This window comes from Sturnira hondurensis, unplaced genomic scaffold (genome assembly GCF_014824575.4).
Source record: "Sturnira hondurensis isolate 20B ecotype Veracruz unplaced genomic scaffold, ASM1482457v3 Scaffold0016433, whole genome shotgun sequence".
NCBI classification, from domain to species: domain Eukaryota; kingdom Metazoa; phylum Chordata; class Mammalia; order Chiroptera; family Phyllostomidae; genus Sturnira; species Sturnira hondurensis.
In genome coordinates, this window is record NW_028089064.1 from 1,153,019 (window position 1) to 1,159,165 (window position 6,147).

The 6,147-nt window shown below is 36.3% G+C and overlaps 1 pseudogene; it reads right to left on the reverse strand.

Moving 5' to 3' along the window:
* Positions 1-3,442: 3,442 nt before the first annotated feature.
* LOC119000894 (ferritin light chain-like) lies at positions 3,443-3,969 on the reverse strand (annotated as a pseudogene).
* Between the last annotated feature and the right edge of the window lie 2,178 nt (positions 3,970-6,147).

The following is a 6,147-nucleotide window of genomic DNA, read 5'->3' on the forward strand; positions in this document are numbered from 1 at the left end:
TTATTCTCCCAGTGTTCTTTTATTAATATTACAATTATTCATATAATGCCAAAGTTTATTGGGAATAGTACTAGCTATGTAAAGCAATGACTACTATATATTAACCATTTAATTCATATCAGGATCTAGGTTAGGTACTTTGTTTTGTGTGTAGGTGTACACACACACACATACAAGTAATTTATATGTGTGGATAAACACTGGCAGCCACTAATTTGTTCTCCATTTTGGTAATTATATTATAACAATGTTTTATATATATAAACATTATATTATTATACCTTTAAATGGATTCTCTGAGATAGTTTATATGGTCACTCTATTTCAGGTAATAAAACTGAATTTTAGAATTGAGTTCTTTGCCCATCTACATAGTCCACATTTGCTTTAATAGCTTCCATAATTAGTAACAGTAAATGTTAAGTGAATACAATGAATTATGAAATAAGACATTAATGTATTTATTAAACTAGTCTAACTTTAGTTGAATTATCTGGTTAAAAAGTCATTGAAAAGTTACCCTACTTCACTCCACTTCATTCTGTGCTTTATTTTATTACATTCTGTTGGATGTATGATTCAAAGTCCTAAATCCTTAACTGACACATGACAGCTAATAGCATAAAAATTCTTTATCTATCCATGTGGTAGCTCAAATATGCCTGAGGTATGCTTATACTGAAGTCCATTTTTTAAATAATCTTTCTACTTTCTCAATTTTTTACAGTGGAACCTAGACACTAAAAAATTCACTAAGATATTCTGTCATATTATCATTATTACCATTAAATATTTTTTTTAATTTTAAGAAAAATTATAGATTTATATACAGTTATAAATTATAAGAGATCCCATGTACCTACTCTCCCCCAAGGGTAATAATTTGCAACAATATAGTTAAATTGAAAAATCAAGACATTAAAAATGATACATCAAATTATAGACCATCCTTATCATCACAAGAATGTCTTATCAGTCTATTTCAGACACACCCATTTTCACATTTACTCCCAGAAACCATTCATTTATTTTCAATTTCTATAATTGTATCATTTAAAAATGTTTGTATGTATATATGTGGTTATGGAGTCATATTATATACAATCCTTTTGAATTGGCTGTTTCAAGAGGCATAAATGTTTGGCAATTTACCTAAGTTTTTCTGCACATAAATAAGATAGTAAAAATGTATTTATCCATATTTTTACTTTTTTCTCTTGTTCTTTCTTTCTTCCTGGTGTTTCAGAATTTGTGTGTCACATAATTTCATTTAAAGAAGTTAATTTAGCCATATAAAGTGTATACCTGTTGGTGCCAAATTTTCTTAATCTCGTTTCTTCTAAGCATTTTTTCTGTTCCCCCCACATTACTGAAAGATATTTTTTGCTGGATATAATATTCAAGTGAGAGTTATTTTCTTTAAACCCTTGAATGGTATTATGGTGCTTCCATGGGCCTTCATGTTTTCTCATGAGAAATTCACTGTCATTGAATTTTTTTTTCTTTGTAGGTAAAGTGAAATTTCTTGTTTTCTAGTTTCATGATAGTTTCTTTCTCTTTAGTTTTCGGAAGTCTGGCTATAATGTGATTATTCTCCTTGAAGTTCATTTAGCTTCTTAAATCAATAAAATTCTTTATTTTGTGTAATTTTGAAACTTTTATTTCTTTTAGTTTTTCCGTTTCGCTCAGATAACCTTCTCCTTCCAGAATGCAGATGACACAAGTATTAGGTCTTTTGGTGTAGCCCACAGCTCACCAATCATTTTTTTAGTATATTTTTTCTCTGTTTAGATCGTTTAATTTTTACTACTATTTTTATTTCACTGACTTATTTTCCTCTGCCTTGTAAATTCTGTTGTTGAATCTATCTGTTGATATTTTTAGTCATTTAATTTTTCTGTTTTAATATGTATGTGTTCTGTATATTTTCTGAGACTTCCGGTTTTTTAAAAGATTTTATTTATATTTTTTAGACAGAGGGGGAGGGAGAGAGAAAGAGAGGGAGAGAAAGATCAATGTGTGGCTACTTCTCACACACCCTCCACTGGCGACCTGGCCCACAATCCAGGCATGTGCCCTGATTGGGAACTGAACCACTGACCCTTTGGTTTGCAGGCCCACGCTCAATTGGCTGAGCCACACCAGCCAGGGCCCCTGCTATATTTTTTTCATTTCTTTTAAAAGTTTTTATGTTTTCATGTTGAAGGATTCTTATAATCATTGCTTTAAACTCATGAGAGACAAGTTTATTGTACCAGTCATTTCAATGTTGTTATCTGCTGCCTTTCTTTTTATGTAAACTGTAATCTTCTGGTTCCATTATAAAGAAATATTTTTTTATTTGAAGTGTACGTGTTCTGGGTATTACGTTTTGAGACTGTGAATATTACTAAAACTTCATTTTTTCCTGGCTTCCGTCTGAGTGTAGGGACATCTAGTTACTGCCATGTGGGTATGTATATCCACATTCCCCACTTTGCCGCTGTTAACACCCAGGAGAAGAGATTCCTTTGATAGATGAAGTGTTGGATTTGGGGCTCTTCTCTAAGTCTCTCTCTCTCCCTCCACCAAAATTATAACTAGGATGAATTTGATTCTGAATTTTAGCCTGAGTACTGGTCTCACATTTACAACTGACTTCTATTTAAAGGCCATAGAGGTATTAAATATGTCTACAAAAAAACCTCATCTAATTTCCCTCATTCCAAACATGTTTTCATCTAATGTTTCCTGTTTATTGAAATGTTATTAATCATCTTTGCTTCAGTTTTTAATACTTTGGATGTTTCTGGGTTTGATGTACAGAAGGAGAGGAAATTTTTCCTAATACTCTTCCACCATCATGGACATATTTCTGCTTGCCTTGGCCGCTGTGGCTCAGTTGGTTGGATATTGTCCTTCAAACCAAAAAGTTATCAGTTTGATTCCCAGTTAGGCCACATATCTAAGTTGTGGGTTTGGTCCCCAGTCAGGGTGCACATGAAAGGCAACTGATTGCAGTTTCGCTCTCATTTTGACGCTTTTCTCCCCCTCTTTTACCTTCCCTTTCCCACTCTCCAAAAAAATAAAATATTTTGGTATGTTTTTCATAAAAATATTCCATTTAACAAACTATTACTAATTAATTAAAGCTTTCTATTTACTGTTAATAAAGGTAGTTTGAGGTTCATCTTTCCAAATTTGTTTTTATTAATGCATAATAAGCTTATATGGATTTCAGTATTCTTACTTTGTTTCTCTATATTTGTATTATATCATAAGCATTTTTTTCTACAAAAACCTTTGCTTTTTTCCATTTGACAATGGGTGAGGTCTCTAGGAAGGTTAAATTATGGGTGAGGTCTCTAGGGAAGTGAAATTATGTCTAGTGGTTTTGGGGAGAGACTCAGGAAAAAGCCAGACACCAGGGAAATGCAGAGGGCTTCTATGTTCCAAAGACTTACTAACCATGCTTGAGGGTGAGCCTTTTGAAGAGATACTCACCCATCCCAGCCTTGGCACTGTCTAGTCTGCAAATGATCATCAGATGGTCACCTATCTTCTTGATGAGTTTCACCTCCTCATCCAAGAAATGGTTCTCCAGGAAGTCACAGAGATAGGAGTCTGTGCAACTAGAACCCAGAGCATACAATCCAAAAGGGCTTGCTTGGTTCACGTCCTTCTCCAAGGCCAAGGTGGATTCTGTGGCATCCTGAGTTTTACCCAACTGTCTTGGGAAGGCTTCAGCATGTCCTGAAAGAGAACGTGGACACTGTGCTGGTTTTGCAGCATTAAGAGATACTGGGCACCCTCATTCTGCTCATTGAACTCTTGGAAGAAGTGGCTCACATCCTGCTGAGCTCCATCATCATAGTTAAAATAGAAACCCAGGGAGAGGTCAGTGTAGGAGGTCTGCAGATGCAGGTTGGTCAGGAATTTGACAGCAGCCTCCACCTTGGTGGAAAAATTCTGATAAATTTGGGATCTCATGGTTGTTTGGCAATGAAGAGTCAAGATGAAAAAAAATGGTGTTGGCTGGTCTCTGAGGCTGAGGATAGCTGAGGTGGTTCTGAAGGGCATGTGGCTGGCAGAGAGGTTGGAAGGTGGTTGGAAAGAAGGGGAGTCCCTGGGTTTGCTCCGTCTAAACCCCGTTAAAGCAATGGACAGATCCCAGGACTTCCAAAGGCACTGTATATCATACACTTTTAAAATCAATCACTTAAAATTGTTGTTTACTGACACTTCTAATGTTAGAACTATTTGACAGTCAACTACCACTTAAAGCTTTGAAGAAAATCCAAATTAGTTTCCTCCATTTTCCAACTGTACTTTAAATTCTGATTTAAGCAATTCGATTCAAAATGATAATAAAGAAAGCTTTATTCCTCATGATTAGATTGTAGAGCGGGTGATTCTCTGAGTATAAAAACAAGAAGACATGAAAACAATTTAGGGTGTCATGCAGTTGTCACATGAGCTAGTCAACTGAACACTCTGTTCTGCCTCTGGCTGGTGTGGAGTTTGTGACTGTGCCTCTCAAGTTCTTGACAGAGATCCTGATACTCACAAGTACTCTAACCAAATCAAGGCAATGTTCACTTCTCCCGACTGCCATCATCCTGAAATTATCAGACATATGGTCCCAGTTTAGCAACTTTTCAAGATATCTGTCAATCTAAATCATTTGCTAGGACACTGGATGTAAGCAATTTGCAACTCTTGTGTACTAATTTTCAATCAGTATTTATCTTATCCTTTTTATAAATTTCTCCACCTATGGCCATTGTTCTAAAATTAAATGTAGAACATTTTGTGAAAAGATCACAAATATATTTCAGATGACCTAGCTTTCATAAATGCTTCCTGCCATTTACTGATGCTAGCTACTTTTACAGCTACATGCCTCATTTGGCCTTAATATGATATATTTCACAGAAGACAATGAAAAACTCGAACAGCTGCTGTGTAGCTTTGTTAAATGATCTAATTGCAAGTAAGCTACCCCCCAAAGCCCTGCAGTCATGAATGGAAGCTCAATACCAAATACATAGTATTGATAACAGGAGTTAAAATATAGAAGGGAGGAGATAAAAATGTTAAGGAAACACTCTACCACCATCTCGCTGTCATGAGTGCACATGTGCAAACACAGGCTTTCAACTGTATCATTTTTCCAGTACCACATCATAATTCATATGGCTTATTGTTAAAGAATCTTTACCTGTGGATAGTTTTTAAAGTATTCTGTGATAACCATTATTTGAAATAAATTATCTGATTCCATGTTAATAAAGCCAGAATGAAAAAATTTCCAGCATATTAAACATGGTCAATTTTTTTAACATCCTCCCATTCAGAGTGTAACTATGCCCATTATTTCAATCTGGGCTGAACTTGTGCTTTGACCAGAAGAATTTGGTGGAAGTAATAAGTGAGTTATAAAGTGTGGACTCAAAAGGTTTTTCATCTTTTATCTTTAATATCTTAGGAAGCTGATTTAAATGTCATATAAGGAGGGTGCAAGAAGGAGCAGAGGAGGTAGGTCATCCTCACATCTCCCAGAACCAATTTAAAAATAAAACTAAATTGGGACATTCACCCTGAAGTACCAACCAAAGATCTGAATAGGAGACTTGGAACCAAGGCAGAAACCACCTCAAGACTGGTGAGGAGGGAGGGGTCACAATAGGGGCTGGCTCCACTCCCACAGATGGCAGGCGGAGGTAACAGAGAAATAACTTAGCTGCCGTAGGTTTCTCCTGAGAGGAGAGGCTAGAACCCAGACTGGGCTCCCAAGCACAGAGCACCAGTGCTGGGATAACCCGCCCGCCCATGTAGCAGCATCCAGTGGTGAAAGGCACTGGTGAAAGGCACTGGGTTTCAGAGGAGTTCTTTCTTTTTTTAACTTATTTTTTAAGATTTTATTTATTTATTTTATTTTATTTATTTATCTTTAGAGGGGAAGGGAAGGAGAGAGGGAGAGAAACATCAATGTATGGTTGCCTTTCGTGGGTCCCCTGCTGGGAGTTGGCCTGCAGGGAACTGGCCTACAACCCAGGCATGTGCCCTGACTGGGAATCGAACCGTGATCGTCTGAGTCGCAGGCCCGGGCTCAATCCCCTGAGCTACACCAGCCAGGGCTATTTGTTTATTTTTAGACACAGTGTA